General features: G+C 42.1%; 1 protein-coding gene across 4 annotated transcripts in view; it reads left to right on the forward strand.

Annotated features, from left to right (window-relative positions):
• Positions 1–17,743, forward strand: part of LRRC3B (leucine rich repeat containing 3B) — a 65,694-nt gene that overhangs the window by 43,893 nt on the left and 4,058 nt on the right. For 2 of the 4 annotated variants that reach the window (XM_053409683.1, XM_053409682.1), the window contains exon 2: positions 15,948–16,119. The exons of the other annotated variants lie outside the window; for them this stretch is intronic. The gene's annotated coding sequence lies outside the window, so the exon portion shown is untranslated. The remainder of the gene's footprint in view (positions 1–15,947; positions 16,120–17,743) is intronic. 4 annotated transcript variants of the gene reach the window in all.

A 17,743-nucleotide genomic window follows, 5' to 3' on the forward strand; every position in this document is an offset into this window, starting at 1 on the left:
ATCACAAAAAAAACCCTACCTTACAACACAATCCTGAGCATGGAAGCCAGCTGAGTTCAGTGGAGTTTATTCCCAGATAAATGTGCATAGATTTTTACCAGTGCATTTTTCCTAGAAAAATAGGTGCTGGTACTCACCGTGAAATTGTTACAGTAAGTATGGCACCTTTTAACAACAACAAAAGAGGTGCCAGTGCTGCACGCCCCTGAGTACCCCCTGAATAACCCACAATAGTACTGCTTTTTACCTTTATTGTCGTTGTCTTCTATGTTAGCTGCCAAATAACAGCATGTAGATGATTCTGATAGTGATACAAACTTCTCTCTCTCTCTGGCCTGTGGCAAATGGACTAACTAGTTTTTGTGTTTTTCCTTTTTAGTTGCAAAAGGTTTTCTTTATTTTCTTTCCCCCCACACACTTATTTATTTATTTATTTATTTATTTATTTATACAACAAGAAAAAAACACACCAAAAAAACACAAATACCAAATTACACACAAATTACAAAAATAACCATAGACACATAATTTTCTTGGCAAACAATAAAACATCTATTGGTCTTAACACTAAAGACCCAACTTCCCATCTGTTCCATATTTCAAATTCATATTACTTATTGCCAATACACATTTTTTTTTCATAATTAAACTTATTCTCAATAAATCTAATTTATTCTATCTACCTAGCAACTATTACTGAAGTTCCTCGAATGCTGCAACAGAATTTAAACTACTATATTTATTTTTCAGATATTCTTTGAAAACCTCCCATTTAGAAACAAATTTCTGTTTTGATTTATTCTTTATTTTTTCTGATAAACCATCTAATTCGGCATATTCTGTCAGCTTTTGGATCCAATCTTGTATAGAGGGGATTTCATTACTCTTCCATTTTGCTGCGATCAAAACTCTTGCTGCCACCGTCGCATATAAAAAGATACCCTTCCTCTTTTGTGGAATATCCAAATCTGTTATTCCCAGGAGGTAGGCCTCTGGTTTTTTATTGAAAGAGATCTTTAGCATTTTTTGCAGTTCTGCATGTATACTCTCCCAGAATGCCTGTATTTTCCTACATGTCCACCACATATGGTAGAATGTTCCTGAGTCTCCTCATCTCCAACAATTACTTGACACATTTTTATACATTTTTGAAAGTTTCCATGGTGTTAGATACCATCGATGTTGCATTTTTTGAAAGTTCTCTCTAATTGTGTAACAGTTTGTGAATTTACAATTGATCTTCCATAAATTTTCCCATTGGGCCATGGTTATTGAATGGCCAAAATCCTGGGACCACCTCACCATTGCCACTGTTACCTCCTCCTCCTTGACTGTCCAGTCAAGGAGGAGTCGGTAAGTTTCAGGTTTTCTTTATTTTCACATGCAATTTTTTCCCCAAAAAAACAGGCAAATGTGGACAGTACTAACATAAAAGAATTAAAGCCTCTGTATCTAATAAGCTGGAAACAAAATTTACAATTGACACAAATAAAATAGGTGCTATAACATTGTTACATGCCATTCTCAATTTGCAGAGCGGTAGCGAGATTCCAGGGTTTGCGTTCCTTTGGAAAACTAGGCACCACAGAGGCTACAGTGTCTTTGTTTTTATTTAGTGTTCTTTTATTATGTATTTTGTTTTTTGTTTTTATTGTATTTTTATGTTGTGAACCACCCTGAGATCTGTGGGTGAAGGGTGGTATGCAAATTAATAATAATAATAATAATAATGTGGTTTATTTACATATATACAACCTGAGCTTACTTATGGAGGGGCTTGCAGCAGCAGCACCCCAAAATATACCAGCTTATTCCATAGTATAATCATCCTTCCTCTTCTGCCTCTCTGCTTCCTGGTTAAAGGTAAAGGTAAAGGTAAAGGAACCCCTAACCATTAGGTCCAGTCGTGGCCGACTCTGGGGTTGCAGCGCTCATCTCGCTTTATTGGCCGAGGGAGCCTGCGTACAGCTTCCGGGTCATGTGGCCAGCATGACAAAGCCGCTTCTGGAAAACCAGAGCAGCACACGGAAACGTCGTTTACCTTCCCGCCGGAGCAGTACCTACATATCTACTTGCACTTTGACGTGGTTTCGAACTGCTAGGTTGGCAGGAGCAGGGACCAAAAAACGGGAGCTCACCCCATCGCGGGAATTCGAACCTTCTGATCGGCAAGTCCTAGGCTCTGTGGTTTAACCCACAACGCCACCCGCGTCCCTTCCTGGTTACTTCACTCTTAACACCAACCCCATTGCTCCTAAGCTTTTCTTTTCTACCTGGAGAGAGGCCTCACATTTGCATTCTTACGCCTATTTCCTTTGATCCTGTGTTGTGTTAATGCATAATCCTTTGATGCTCTGGACTCCTTAATTATTTATCCCCCTAGGCTGTCACCTTACAAAGAAGTCTCTCAGACTTCCTTAACACTTGTTGATTTGGCTAAGATTACAGTGTCCAACAAACAACCCAAGAAGTGTGCTAAAGTTAATTTACTCTTCACATATGCTAATTCCTGGGCGTCAACAGCAGCTAACCCGCATTATAAATGCACATGAGACTGGCTATTATTGGTCCTAACATTCTAATTAAATCCTAACATTTCTTTAACCAAATCATTTAGCATCTACAGATTGCTAACAATAAAGCAAGTTATGGACTGATGTAAAACATATAGAGCGGTACCTCGGGTTACATACACTTCAGGTTACATATGCTTCAGGTTACAGACTCCGCTAACCCAGAAATAGTACCTTGGGTTAAGAACTTTGCTTCAGGATGAGAACAGAAATCGTGCTCTGGCGGCACGGCAGCAGCGGGAGGCTCCATTAGCTAAAGTGGTGCTTCAGGTTAAGAACAGTTTCAGGTTAAGAACAGACCTCCGGAATGAATTAAGTACTTAACACGAGGTACCACTGTATATTATTGGGTTTTGCACGTTTTCGAAACATACATCCCATCTTATACAATATAACAAACCTTTGGCTATCACAGCCTAGGACTTCTGTCAACCTCGACTAATGGTTTTCTAACTTTCTTTCTGATTTTGCATTTTATTTTAATAGTTATTGCTATAAAATCCAAATCTTAAATAAACTCCTCCTTAGTCCTTTTTTGCAATAATTCATATAATTCTCCTTAAAAACTTCTTGCAACCCTACAAGCAACGTCAGTTGATTACAATTGTCTTTCAAATACAGTCATACCTCGGGTTGTGAACGTTGCAGGTTGCGAACGTACCTCCCGCACGGATCACGTTCGCAAGCCAAAGTATGACTGTATATCATAAATTTCTTCCAATCTTTCAAGAAAGTCTGGTCTTGCTGCTTCCAAATTTTCCCAGTTAATTTCGCCAACTCGGCATAGTCCATCAGTTTCATCTGCCACTCTGCTTTCATTGATAGTTCTTCTTGCTTCCATCAATGGGCTAATAGTATTCATGCTGCAGTTGGCGCATATAAAAAAATTTTTTTTATCATGCTTGTAAATCTCTGTACCTACTATATACCAAGTAAAAGAACTTCTGGGGGTTTTTTTTGCAAATGTATATTTCAGCATTTTAAAAATCTCATTATAAATCATTTCCCAGAACACTCCTGATCATGAAAGTGAACTGCAGAGTCAAGTCAGGGGTAGAAATTACATGGTTTAGCTATGAGTAAAGCTGTGTTTTTAAAAACATATCCTCTGTCTTCCTTGATATGAGGTGAGCAGTGGTGTGCAAAATTGAAACTTCTGCTTGTGGCAAACATCATCTGGAATTGTTAATTGCAAGAAATGAGCTGGCACTGTACTAGATGATGAAAAGCATAGTAAATTGGGTGCCCTTGCTTATCTGCCTTTCTCTCTAAAAAATGCAGGCTAGGAACGAGAAGGCAAAAGCCTGAAATTCTCTGTTTTCTGACAAAGTGATGGGGCTGCACTAGGGAATGGTAAATCAGTCCATGTCAGGTTTGCATACATTCACTCACTGAACTTGTTCTGTTTCACCATTAATCTGATTTTTTAAAAATGCACATTTTAAATAACCCTTATTTTTAAATGCGTTTTCTCTCAAAATACACATCTTTAAACACATTTTGATGTGTTTCTTTAGCATAGAAATACATCACAATGTTTAGAAACTGTGAAAGCTCGTGAAGAGCCAAGCACTAATTGTTCATTAGTCCAGAAGGCTAGAATCAGATTTGTTTCTGCTGGAATTGTCAAAGATCAAATTCTTCAAGCATTCCTAGTCTATATGCTGCCCACTGAAGGAGGTATAGAAAAGAGATTTCCTGAACCCTTTAGTCCCTAGCACATGTCAGCTAGCCTTATTCATTTACGTTATGCAGGAGAAAGCTATTGTCTAAACAGGAAGAAACTGTACAATGCAGTGGGCAGTTTAGCAAAATATTAGGTTTCTTCTGCTTATGTGCTGGTATGTAAACAGTGGAATAAGCTCCTTAAATAAAAATAATTTTTCATCCACAGTCGATAGCATTTCAGGACATTTTCAAACATTAGAATGGTAGTGGCAAGAGCATAATTCAGGCACATGTGCCACAATAAACTGGTCGCAATAAACTTCTCTTTTATGTGACTTAAACCCAACTTTGTCAGGTACTTTCTCAAGCAGAACTTGGTGGCCAGCACCATAGAAGGCATTCAGCTTCCTGGAATAGTGCCTTCTGCCTTAACTGAAAACGATTGGTACCCCGTCCAGTTGCTTCCCCTTCTCAAGTGCTGGCTGATGGTCAAAGAACTCCTGACTGATGCCAGAAGTGTCCCTGCGCAACTTCAGATTGGTGTGGGCCTGTGCACTTCAGTATTTTCCTCCCCGATGGTCTCTCAGACCACTGGGAAATGGAGACAGTGGCCAAGGCTCTTGTGTTTTCATGGACACCAAGAGGAATGTTCCAGAAACTTGAAGAAGCACCAAAATTTCCTCAAAATCATCAGCCACATGTTGTAGACCAGTGGCATAGACCCAGGGCCGTCTTTACCCGGGGGTGCAAGGGGTGTGGTGCACCCAGGCACCGAATTCTGGGGGGTGCCAGATGTATACCTACTGTGTACCAGTCCTTCTCGATCGATGGCAGTGAAAAGCAATGGAGTGAAAATCCCCACCCCCTCCTCCTTACTCCGTAGCGTTAAATATTCCCGACGAGTCAGAAAACAAAAGGAGTTATTTCCGCTGCATCGTCGTTACAGGTGAGCGATCTTCCTCCTCCCAAAACGGTCAACAACTTTGGCTTCCCCCCTCCCCAAAAAACCTCAACAACTAAAAAAATCTGGAGGTGGCTAAACTAAATTTGGGGGCACTGGGCGGATCTTTGCAACCCAGGGGTGCATATGCTAAAGACGGCCCTGGATAGACCCACTCCTTCTGAGGTTTTGTGGGGGCTCCTCCTAGACCTAGATCTTCCTCAGCTTAATTTGAGGTGGGGCATGTGGGACAAGCAGAAACTGTGTTTCCTCTGAGTATGTTTGGAGTGTTATTTTTATAAATAAAGTAGGTGGCAGCAACCCATAGAGCTCAAAATCTTCTTTGGCGATCACTTGTAGCCGAATAAGATTGTCTTCCATGAACACGGTCTTAACAGTGAGTCCGTAAGTGACTGTGGAGGCCAATTCTGGATCCACACGTCCTTCCACAGTAGGGACATAGGTTTCTGGGCAAGAGTTGATCACAGTGAGGGTTTGCTAAACGTGACTTCCTCTTAGCATGGTTCTCCCTTTCATCCTGAGTTTGAGCGTCTTCAAAGTCCATGACACCTTTGGGCTCAAAATACCCTTACACTGGCAGTGGGGCCAAGGACATACAAAAGGAGAGGCCAATGGACACGATTCCTGGTCTTCTTAATGCATGTTAGGAATATGCCATGAAAATAAAGTCTGAACAGCGAGTCTAGAGATCATTATATTCAACATTCAGAACCCACATTTCTTGAATTCAGGGTGAGGTCACGACCATGGTATATTTATCTTTAATTCTGTTTCTAAGTGTGTAAGGGAAGGACAGGATAGAAGAAGAAGAAGAAAAGGGAGGCAAAGAAATTGAATGGCAGAAATTCTGAACTTTTAGAAACTGAATAGCAATTAGTTTTCAAAAAGTCCTTTTGTGATCTGGAATGCTTTCCTTTATGGCTGTTCATTATTTTTAATGGCTGTTTCTTATATGAAAATCAGGCTTTCACTTAAATCTACTTATTTTTGTTTAATTGGCACTTTGAAGGACAAAACATGTTGAAGGAAAGAGGCTACTTCCTGCCTCGCTCCAATTCTTTAGAATGTGAGGGTTGGGGGCACTTGCACAGTCAAACAATGAAGTAATATTTACTCAATAATTTTGACTCAAGAGGAGGGAAAGCAGAGTTAAATTCATTTTTAGCATGTCGTGCACCCATCAATTGGAGAGTGCTGATTCACTTACACACAGAGTATAATTAAGTAAGTCTTTAATCTGGAATAAGGAGCAATGCATTCAATGACTGTGAAATCATAGCATAATTATGGCTATAAATGTTCATGTGGCTCTCCTTAGCATTTTATAATTCCATAATTGTTAAGAGTCAACGGTTCATAGTGTGAGGTCCTTAACTCTATCCGGCCATTAGCCCTTTCAGACGCTAGGAAAAACTGTCGTAAGTAAAGAAGAATTTACAGAAGACAACCCGGCAGGTTCCCCAGAGTCCACAAGTCTCCTTTCTAAATGTGACTCCTGATACCAGGGGTAGCAGGGGCTATTTCATTAGATAACAATGGTATTACATAATTTGAAGGTGAGGCTTACTGTTCAATGATGACATCTCTATTATTCATTGAATCAGTGATCTTTTAAACTTCTATCTTTCTGTCTAATCTGCTGTTCACTTCTAAAAATTATTTTCTCCTATTCCATTAGTGTTCCGTCCTTCAAGGTGTTTTGGTCATTCATTAGGAATTGATGGCACTCTGTGCGTTGCCAAGTGCCACTCAGAACTGAGGCACTAGCAAGCTAGCAAGACACTAACATCCCTTTGCACAGCATATGAAGAAGGAGGGAAGCGTGAACCCTTCTTGTTAAAGTTCTAGTTTTCTATGCATTGCACTATCTTCGTTGTCCTTTTGCGTTACAGAAGCCAGACTGGCCTCAACCAGGAGTCAAACATTTAGTGTTGCCAGTAGGGCTGAGTGATGTCTGGTTTTCAACATCATGATGTCGAACCAGCTGTACATCGTAATATACAGTGGTACCTTGGTTGTCAAACTTAATCCATTCCAGGAGTCCCTTTGGCTCCTGGAACCGTTTGAAAACCAAGGTGCGGTTTCCGATTGGCTGCAGGAGCTGCCTGCCCTCAGTTGGAAGCCGTGTCAGACATTCGGCTTCCAAAGAACATTTGCAAACCAGAACACTCACTTCCGGGTTTGCGGCGTTTTGGAGTTGATTTGTTGGGGAGCCAAGCCGTTCGACAACCAAGGTACCGCTGTACCGATATATCACAAAGTCTGAAATAAGGATGTAACTGCATAGAGGCAAACAGGGCAATGTTTTGGCAACTGTTACTATTTAAGTAACAGTTAAATTGAGTCTGACCAAACTGCGGGAGGCAGTGGAAGACAGGAGTGCCTGGTGTGCTCTGGTCCATGGGGTCACGAAGAGTCGGTCACGACTAAACGACTAAACAACAACAACAACACACTATTTAAAACTGATGAGTTTCTACTTACCTTTAGTAGATTAAGACAACTGTTATTTTATAGTACAGAGCACCAGGGGCAGGTGTCATGAGAGAAGTAATGATTGGCTTCACAGTTGCCCCACATCACAATTTTTTGCATAGCACACACACACATCATGATTCACGATCTATCGCCATGTCGAAAATTATTCAAACTGCTTTTTGACGATGTATCAATACATCGCCCAGCACTAGTTGCCAGAGCATGGAACACTCCTCCTTTGGAGATTTGAACACTACAGTCTTCATCGGAGGCCCTTCTTTGGGTTCCCCCTCCACAAGAGGGTGGCAACACAAGAACGGGGACTTTTCCATGGTGGCTCCCCATTTATGAAATGCTTTCCCCCAGGGAGGCTCACCTGGAGCCATTGTTATAACATCTTTAGGTGCTAAGCAAAAACATCCCTCTATAACCAGATGTGGTGTTCGTACAGAGCCCTCGGTCGTTTCACAGGCTATTGACCTGTACGTCACTGCTTTATTCTTCCGCTGCCACCAACCAGGTTTCTTCTGGTGAAATACTGAGTCTCAGTCAGGTTGTAAGTCAACAACGAAGATTAAAGTTTATTGAAGAACAAACAAGTTTTAAGTACCGTATTTTTCGCCCTATAGGACACACCGGCCCATAGGACGCACCTAGATTTTTTTGGGGGGGGAATAAAGGGAAAAAAATATATCCCCCCCAGGCTTCCCCTCCCAGCCCGAGCTTCCCCCGACGCCAGCCCCCAGAATGGGACCCAGAGCGATGCCGAAGCTGCGTGCAGCTTTGGCATGGCTCTTGGAGCTTGCGGGGCTGGAGGAGGGGGAAGCCCTCCGCCAGCCTTCTAACCAAGTCGGGGGACAGCGGGAAAGGCGCGCTGCACCTCCTGCTGTCCCCCGAGTTTGCGGGGCTGGCAACGGGGAGGAGCAGGCTTCTCCCCCCCCCCGCCAGCCTTCTAACCAAGTTGGGGGACAGCGGGAAAGGCGTGCTGTGCCTCCCCGCTCTCCCCCGAGCTTGTGGGGCTGGCGGTGGGGCTCTCCTGAAGCCTGCACCGACCCCTCTCTCTCTCCAGGCTTCAGCGAAAGCCTGCATTCGCCCCATAGGACGCACACACATTTCCCCTTCATTTTTGGAGAGGAAAAGGTGCGTCCTATAGGGCGAAAAATACGGTATGTTCAGAACGGGTTTCTCAAATGTGCGCCCTTAACTAGATGTGGCACTATCTCACACTGTCACACTCTTTTCTCTCAGTTCTCTCACTCTGTCACAACCACTATGTTCGACTTTTACTGCCTCTGTCTCACTCCTCTATCTCTCCATGGTTAAACCCCTGGGCTGAGCCTCAAAACCAGGTAGGCTCCGCCTCTGAGCTTTCTCATTGGTCAGTCTCCATTAACCGTTTCCACCCCCCTGTACAAACATAATAACAAGGAATGGGCAAACGCCACACCAGGCCTTTAACTATCTGTGGCCTTTTAGAAGTAGGTGGGATGTTTTTAATGTATTTCTTTTTCCTCCTGGTTTTGATGTATCTGTGGGGGAAGTGCGTTGTCTTGTTGGTTGGTTGGTTGGTTGGTTGGTTGGTTGGTTGGTTGTAAGTTGCTTTGGGTTGCCCTGGGCGAGATAAAGAGACTAAGAAATACAAAATAATAATAATTCAGCAGGAATCTTCGCTCTCCACCTTCAGGCATCTCTTGAAGACTTTTTTTATACCTTTAGAGGTTGTGTGTGTGTGTTTGATTAGCCATTTGCCTTAATGATAATCTGCATTTTTATTTTTTAAGTTGTGTCTTTGGTGTAATGTTATCGGAAACAAACTTTACAAGTTTAGGTAGTGGAATTGGCACCTTGATAGCAATTAAAAAGCTGGGTATCTGGCAGTGAAGTTGGAAATTCAGCTTTTGATGAACCTGATTACATGGATTCAGCTTTCCCAAATTATGCCAACCATTAAATAGCCTCTAGTGCTCTTGTTGTACATGAAATAGAGCCCTTTTATTACACTTATATGTGTGCTCACAGACCATTACAATTCTAATTATTTCTCCCTTGTAAATGGTAGCCGAATAACAACTCAGTAAACATAGTTGGTTTTTTCCATTGGTAACAATAAAATACTTAATAGTTCATATTGCTCCTGTTTTTCATAAATGCACTTGATACAGTGGTTCATCTTGCTTTGTACAGAGGTTCCATCTTAGATTTTTGTTTCTTTAAATATAGAATGTTAAATATATTATATGCATACATATCAGTAGCGTTTAAAAAGAAGCTTAGGCTGAACTGTGGACCACAGTGGGAGAACAGCATGGATTCCTTTGATGATACAAAATTAACCATGCAAATGTCCCAAGAGCCAGTCTGATGAGCATTGCAATTTGTGAACTCCCACACTGTGTCTTAAAGGACCATGCATGGGGACAAAGGACCTCTCAGTCACCAGGCAGAGGGCCTTCTTGGTAGTGGCACCCGCCCTGTGGAATGCCCTCCAATCAGATGTCAAAGAAATAAACAACTATCTGACATTTAGAAGATATCTGAAGGCAGCCCTGTTTAGGGAAGTTTTTAATGACTGATGTTTTAATGTACAGTGGTACCTCAGGTTACATACGCTTCAGGTTACAAACTCCACTAACCCAGAAACAGTGCTTCAGGTTAAGAACTTTGCTTCAGGATGAGAACAGAAATTGTGCTCCGGCGGCGCGGCAGCAGCAGGAGGCCCCATTAGCTAAAGTGGTACCTCAGGTTAAGAACAGTTTCAGGTTAAGTACGGACCTCCAGAACGAATTAAGTACTTAACCCGAGGTACCACTGTATTTTTAATCTTTTGTTGGAAGCCACCCAGAATAGTTGGGGAAACTCAGCCAGATGGGCGGGGTAGAAATAATAAATTACTACTACTACTACTGCTGCTGCTGCTGCTACTACTATATGTGGGTCAGCTGTATTCCACAATTTGGAGTGAGCAAAGCCTAAGTATTAAGACTTTGTGAGGCCAAGTATTCCATAGTCTTATGCCTCTTTCCCCATTGAACAATCGTAGTTCCAGGCAAATAGCATCCACAAGTATAGCTCTGTATAGCTTTGTTTCTGCACCACTGTTTATTGTGCCAGAGCACCAGTGGCCCCGAGCCACCAGCAAGGCCACCACCTCTTGATATTCTTAAAGGACCATGATGAAATATGAGCTACAAGCAGTTCATGCAGTAGCAGGTTGGTAAAACTTATCACCAAAGAATGGCAAAAGTGAAGGGGATAACTCCCATTCTATAACAGAAGGAATTAAATCTTGGCTGCTTTCCTCATCTTCTGCTGGTTGGCTCTTCAGCAAGATACAAAAATGCTACAGTCAAACCTTGGTTCCCTCATGCCTCCGTTTTGGAATGTTTTGGCTCCCGAACGCCGAAAACCAGGAAGTAACTGCTCCGGTTTTCAAACGATTTTTGGGAGCCAAACAGCTTCCGATTCTCGTTTTTCATTTCCCTTTCCCCCATTGACTTTGCAGCCAACCCATTGATCCTTGGTTTTCGAACTTTTCGGAAGCCGAACGGTCTACTGGAATGGATTAAGTTAAAAAACCGAGGTTCTACTATACCATGGGTAGGTAAATTAAGGCCTGGGGGCTGGATCCAGCCCAATCGCCTTCTAAATCCGGTCCGCGGACGGTCCAGGAATTAGTGTGTTTTTACATGAGTAGAATGTGTGCTTTTATTTTAAGTGCACCTCTGGGTTATTTGTGGGACATAGGAATTCATTCATATATATTTTTCAAAATATAGTCCGGCCCCCACAAGGTCTGAAGGACAGGGGACTGGCCCCCTGCTGAAAAAGTTTGCTGGCCCCTGCACTATACCATTAAGCCTCAGGATAGCCCTTCCTTGGCTTTGCTTCAGTGCATAGCCGCCAAGTATAGGCACCCCCAATATTTACAGTGAAAGGGCCCACAAAGTTTTGCGGTGGCCACACACGCATGTCATGCGGTGTGCGGTCATAGGTGCGCGCCAATTTCGCTGGACCCCAGGCCCCCTCAGTCTCAGGGGCAAGGCAGCAGCCCTGCTTCAGCGCATGTCTGCTTCACTTCTTTTCTTGTGTGTGTATGTATTTGCATTTTTATTATGCACAAACAAACTAGGTAAAGGTAAAGGGACCCCTGACCATTAGGTCCAGTCGTGGTCGACTCTGGGGTTGCGGCGCTCATCTCGCTTTATTGGCCGAGGGAGCCGGCGTACAGCTTCCGGGTCATGTGGCCAGCATGACTAAGCCGCTTCTGGTGAACCAGAGCAGCACACGGAAACGCCGGTTACCTTCCCGCTGGAGCGGTACCTATTTATCTACTTGCACTTGACGTGCTTTCGAACTGCTAGGTTGGCAGGAGCAGGGACCGAACAACAGGAGCTCACCCTGTCGCAGGGATTCGAACCACCGACCTTCTGATCGGCAAGTCCTAGGCTCTGTGGTTTAACCCACAGTGCCACCCGCGCCCCTAACAAACAAACTAAACAAACATAAAATGTACCAGCATCCCAGGAAGGAGGGACTTCCCTGCTTTCCCTGCTATGAGCACACAGTACAGTGCAATACACTTCTGGAATTTTTCCTCTTTTGATCATTAACTGTGGTGTGAGCCTGGGTGGGTGTGTATGAATGAGAATTTACAAGAATGCATCAGTTTAGGTTCTGAATTGTTGGTTTCTTCCCAATATCTAAGGGTTCCAAGCTGAGACGTCAAGCACAGATCCTTTGTAAACTGATTCAAGATTTATTTATTTATTTTGTATAAATGAAAAACTTGCTTTGCAGTTTTTCAAAATACCGCAAAGCACTCCCCAAAGTAGAATGGATTATCTATTTAAAAATTAAATAAATGAATTGGGGGCATGCATTCTCCCCAAGCCTCCATTTTGGTGTTCTTAACTGGTCTCTATACAGTTTGTATGTGTGTTACCTCTCCTATTAGCTGCTTTCTAAGTGGTAATTGGGGACCGCATACCATTCTTTTATTATTCCCTTTTCTGAAATTATATCTTCTGTGGTTGTTTGTTTTGCAATTTGCTTCCTAAGAGGGTATTGGATTTAATTGCATGGCTGTGATTGTTACTAGCTGTTCAGTTCCAGATACTTCCTGTGGAAATTTGTATGCCAAGGCAGCAATGGTCTCTCTTGTCATCTCCTGCCTTAGACAATAGCTACAAATCTTATAATTGCATCCTTCTAAGTTACGTTTTGCCAGGGACTATTACGGTGGCTTGAAATATTGCATTCCTAATTGTACTTGTTGGTGGTTTAGCCTTTCTGCTTTTCTTTACATTTCAGAAGTGTTCAACATTGTGTTTAGATGGTGACTATGTTCCTAGGGACGCGGGTGGCGCTGTGGGTAAAACCTCAGTGCCTCGGGCTTGCCGATCGTATGGTCGGCGGTTCGAATCCCTGCGGCGGGGTGAGCTCCCATCTTTCGGTCCCAGCTCCTGCCCACCTAGCAGTTCGAAAGCACCCCTAAGTGCAAGTAGATAAATAGGTACCGCTTTATAGCGGGAAGGTAAACGGCGTTTCCAGGTGCTGGCTCACCAGAGCAGCTTCGTCACGCTGGCCACGTGACCCGGAAGTGTCTGCGGACAGCGCTGGCCTCCGGCCTCTTAAGTGAGATGGGCGCACAACCCTAGAGTCGGACACGACTGGCCCGTACGGGCAGGGGTACCTTTACCTTTTATCTATGTTCCTGTTGCCACACTTCTTAATGATGCAATATATGCAGTGCTTTTTTTCTTTAAAAATGTTTAGGGGTACTCTCATTTTCCTACTCATATTGAAATACTGCCTCTCAATGAGGCCAAATTTAGATTCACAAAATGTTTAGGCGTATGCGTACCCCTGCGTACCCCCAGAAAAAAAGCACTGAATATATGTCTCGAAGATATTATCTGGTCCTCTTTTGTTTTAGAGCATTTGCCTCATTTGGTTCTATTGTTCCCTTTATCAACATGATCTGCTCTCACGCCTGCATAGATTATCTTCATTCAAGTGACTTCTGATGATGTTCTTTAATAGAACAAAACATTCCGATTTAGTTGTCTTAATCACTTTAGCAGTGATACCTTTAACTAGGGATGTAATAAGTAAAAACATTCTTAGTGATTTTTCCCAATCCCTTAATGTTCTTTCTCTGTTTGCATTTTTCAGTCATGGAGTTACTACATAACAATGTTTTCTCCTTTAATACATACACACAAATTTTATATTTATGTCATATTATATGTTTCCACAAAATGCAATTGGTTGCCTTAGCAGGATAGAGCTATAGGTAGCAGCTTTGTTCAGTTTTAACTCGGAGTTGGTATTTTAGGCTGCATTTCTGTACTTCCTTACCTGCGAGTAAGCCTCCTCGAATTCTGAAGATACATGTAAGAGCTATATAGCAACTGGATGACTGTTTGTGGTTGTATTCATTCATGTATTTACACAGAAACACATGTATGTGTGTGTGCTAGTTTGCAGAAGAGTGTGTTTCCATCATGTTATGTTCTTCAAGCCCCATGTTGGCCAAAAGATTGCTGCATTGCAGGGCAAGGGGCAGATAACCCTCATGCTCCCTTCCAACTTCAAGGACACAAATGTCGGTTGCCATCTGTGGAAGTGGCAACCATTTTGTGAGACAATGCTCCCTGGAAAAAATACGGCCTAGAACTTTTATAGTGACTCACAGAACTTGTAATATTTTTTTCAGTTTACCACCTATGTTTTCAAGTACAAATTACCCTTTTACCCATTCGCCTCTATGTAACCTGGCCAATATTTTGCCCATCTCTGCAACTTCCTTGCTGGCCACAGTTGCCAACGTTGGCTCTTTTCTAGTACATTCTTCATATATCATTTTATGATTGGCTGGCTTTATCCAACCCTGTCTGTGGATGGAGCCCAATTAAGCTGAGAGCGCTTTTCATTTTCTTTAGGGATTTTTGAATTTTCTTTAGGGTTTTTGAAATGCATGGTTAAGAAAACAGCAGGAGCCCTTTAACTTTCTCTACAGTGGGGGCTTTTTAAAAATGAAACAGCAACAACAACAACAACATAAAAGCACTGTTTTTATCCTGTCAGGATAGCTCCTCACTTTGTGTTAAGACAGACCATTCAGGGAGATACAGGTACAAGTGTAGAAATGTTCAGAGAAGTATATGGCTCCTTGGTCGTGAATTTTTGGGTTTATATAGTATTGTGGATTGTTGCTAAATGTAGCAGATGGTGATTAATGGGTTCCCTGTGCGTGTTCCTCAGCCAGCTTCTGCTGTTTATAATGGAACTGATTTGGAAAGACTATAGGGGTAATTCGGAATCCCTGATGCTTGGTTACTAAAGGCATAAAGGTTTGATGCCTTTGAAATGTTGTTTTTCAGTGAGGAGAACTATGACTTTGGTAAACTTTTTAAAGACTTTATAGAAAGCTTTCTTTAAAAGGTTATTGTCATGATTTTAGCTTAGGACATATTCTTGAGATATTCCTGGATTATGGAAACAGAAAATCATCAAATGAGATGAATTCGTAAGATTCTGGATTCTGAAGTTCAAGATCTCCATATACTTTCCCTTTTTTATCCCCCCCCCAAAATGTACGCCTAAGAGATGAAACTGGGATACAAGAGTGGATATATTATTGTTCTCAGTACAAGAGTTTTACCCCTGTTTCGTTATGTAATGCTTAATGTATGGATGCAAGAATCAAACCATAAGAACTCTGTTTAAAAGTGAATTTACTGCTCACAGAGCTACAGGAATATTTTGCTTCATTGTTGAAAATTTGCAAACGCACATTGTAAATGCACCCTTAGTTTCTTCAGCATTCAACTTGCTATTTTCAGTATCCTTTTCAAGGCTGTTTTCTCTTACTATCAAGTTCTGGAAAGTCATTGCCAAAATTTGCATTTCACTAAAGTTCCCCACTAGAAACCTCTTATTGCTTAGAGATATCTTATGGACTAGCACTATACATTTTGTTCATCGAAATCAATTTTCATTGCTTGCGATTTGTCTGCAGGAGTATTCATCCTTCCATATCTCCTCACTCTAAAAATATTTAGAACTGTTCCACCCCATCACCTCCTTTACCATCGTCATTATTAGCAACAGGGATAAGGCACAGTCAATTTTTGTTTGGCTTGATTGCTATGATAAGTTCCATATTATGAAATTAGAAGGAAGAGAATAGTAGTTTTTTAACATTAAATAAACATTTTTGCACAACCTTTTCTACAATCATTTTCTTTCTTTTTGTCCCCAAGACCTCTCGCCCATAAGATATGAGATGGCACCATGTGATTCATTCAGCAAGATCTCTTTCTACCTCTTTGTCAGAAAAAAGCAGCACCCTATGAGGATATCATCAGATAGGAGGCTACCTGGCAACCTTCCAAGGCTTCTCACCAAAACATCAAAGCTACGATAAGTTGGCAGGTTCTTCAGATTTCTTTTATTACACACTGTGTCTCTGAATTTCCTCAACCCCAGCTTTAATTTTTGAAAATATTATTTAGATGGCATAGCAGCTACTTCCCAGAACTCAGGGTTGGTTTTTTTAATATGAGAACCAATAGTTTGAATTCAGCCCCCCATGCATACATCACTGTTAATTTTATTTATGTTGTTATTTGTCATATTTGTAAAAATATTTTAGAGCTCAGCTGAGCCAAAACTTGGACGGAGATGAATTTTCAGCTCAAAATGGTCAAGAGGGAGTCATATGGGGAAGTCATAAAAATGGTTTCAAACAATTGCTCCCCCTCACATTTTCCACTGCCATCTCTACCTGGTGGAAAAACAATTCTGCTCCTAACTGGTGCATGCCATTGTCATGAAGCCAGATCTGAGTTAAGGGTAAAAGCAGTGCTTCCTGCTCTCTCTGGTGTCTTCTGAGTAGAACTATAGTGAGATGTGTGAATGGCACCAATGGTAAATGTATGCTTGTACTTGATCTCAGCTCCCATACCCCAACCGCTGAAAAGAGTCCCCAACTTTTTAGTCTTAGTCATAGTGGTGACATTTCCCCTATGAAGAAAGGTTGCAACATTTGGGCCTTTCTAGTTCTTTCAACTCTGGCTCCGGCTTGGTGGAACGCTCTGCCTCATGAGACCAGGGCCCTGCAGGATCTGATTTCTTTCCGCAGGGCCTGTAAGACAGAGTTGTTCCGCCTGGCCTTTGGCTTGGAGCCAATTTGATTCCCTCCCTCTCTTTCTTTTTTCTTTTCCTTCTCCTGCAATGAGGCTACATTTTAATATTTTAATGTTTCAATATTTTAATGTATTTTAATTTTGTTTTTAAGTTGTAATCATTCAACTTGTAAGCCGCCCGAGCCCGGCCTTGTCTGGGGAGGGTGGGTTCTAAATAAAAATTATTGTTATTATTCGTTTACCAATAATGCAATTAAGGAGGGGCATGACACAGGGCACAAGGAGAAGGGGACGACAGAGGATGAGATGGTTGGACGGTGTTCTCGAAGCTACCAACATGAGTTTGACCAAACTGTGGGAGGCAGTGGAAGACAGGAGTGCCTGGCGTGCTCTGGTCCATGGGGTCACGAAGAGTCGGACATGACTAAACGACTAAACAACAACAACATGACACAGGTGTATACAATTTTGCATGATGTGGAGGAAGTGGATAGAAACACACACACCCCCACATACCCCATAATACTAGAACTCAGAGCCATCCAACGAATCTGAATGTTGCAGAATTCAGGTTCGGCAAAAGTAAGTACGGCTTCACACAGTGCATAGTTTAACTATGCCATGTTCTCCCACAAAATGTAGTAATGGCCACCAACTTTAAAACAGAATTAGACAAATTTGCAGAGAATAAGGATATTGTTGGCTGTGTTCCACCTCTGATGTTCCACCTCTGAATATCAGATGCTGGGAATCACAAGTGGGGAGACCACTGTTGTGGCCAGGTCTTGCTTAAAGGCGTCTGGTTGGCTACTATAAGAATAGGATTCTGGATCCTGATCCATCAGGCTTTTTCCTATCTTCTTACATTGGGTGGTCTGTTTTGGCTGAGCCCTAGCAAGTATCTCAACATC

This window comes from Podarcis raffonei, chromosome 12 (assembly GCF_027172205.1).
Source record: "Podarcis raffonei isolate rPodRaf1 chromosome 12, rPodRaf1.pri, whole genome shotgun sequence".
In the NCBI taxonomy this organism is placed as follows: domain Eukaryota; kingdom Metazoa; phylum Chordata; class Lepidosauria; order Squamata; family Lacertidae; genus Podarcis; species Podarcis raffonei.